Genomic DNA, 1,125 nt, shown 5'->3' on the forward strand with positions numbered 1-1,125 from the left:
AGCCGGCTCCCCCCGGGACCTTCCTACCCCCCCCCGGGATGGCTGCGCTGGGGATGGGCGCTTGGGGAGGACAAACTGGAGCAGGACCAGCTTTGGGGCCTCGGTGAGAGCAGTGCCTGGGCTTAAATTTGCAGAAAGGCCCTGGCATTTGGTCACAGGGCAGCCCGTGGCCTCCCCACCCCGCTTCCCACCCCCCCTCTGGCCGCTGATGCTGGAGACCCACGAGGATGCCCCAAGCTGGGTGAACACGCCAGGGCCCCCCCGAAATTCCCAGGCTTTGGGGGCTTTTTCAAAAATATAATTGGCCTTTGCGTTCTCTGAGTGCCCCCAAAGCTCCCCCACCTGTGGAGGTGTGAGGGGGTCGCTTCTCCATCAAACCGGAGCAAGGTTGGACTAGATGACCTCTAGGGGTCCCTTCCAACCCAAAACATTCTATGATTCTGTGAAGGTTCCCCCCAGTGAGCCCAGGGCGGGAGGAACCGGGGTCCGATCACCTCGGGATTCCCGGTGGCTTTAAAGAGCGCTTGCAGAGCGGGAGAGGGGGAAGAACAGCCACATAAATATAAATGCAGGGGCGAGGGGAAGGGAGAAGGTCGCTGTCCTGGTCAAAAATCCAGAAGCTCGGTCCACCATGTCATCGGGGTGTGGGGGTTTGAGCCCCCCGGGGCACCAGCGCGGCCTGGCAAATCCCACATTTCGGGAGAGGCGGGGAGGTGCCGGCAGCAAGCTGTGGTCTGAGCCGGGCCGGGAGAGGGGAGCTCCTCACTGGGAACCAAACTCTGTCCCTGCTCTCGGCACCCCTGGGCAAGCCCTGCCTCAGTTTCCCCACCTGTGGCCGAGGGGGGCCGGCCCCCCCAGAGCTCCACACAAGGCCCGTAAAGTCGCGCTGCTGCAAAGCGCCCCAGGCGTGAGGGGAGCAATAAATGCGCGCTCACCAAAATGCTTGATCTAAAGGAAAACCAAAAATCACCAAAGCCTTTTCATAAAATCATTTTATTTTAAATATTTCCCTGCGAAATCCCGGCAGCGGGCGGGGGAGCGGCTGTGTCCCCCTCAGGGACCAGTCCCTACAGAGCAGCCTCCTGGGGGGGGCTGCGGCGCTCGGCCCGGGCCAGGCTGGGGGTT

Source organism: Egretta garzetta, unplaced genomic scaffold (assembly GCF_000687185.1).
Source record: "Egretta garzetta isolate BGI_Z169 unplaced genomic scaffold, ASM68718v1 scaffold1231, whole genome shotgun sequence".
Lineage (NCBI taxonomy): Eukaryota > Metazoa > Chordata > Aves > Pelecaniformes > Ardeidae > Egretta > Egretta garzetta.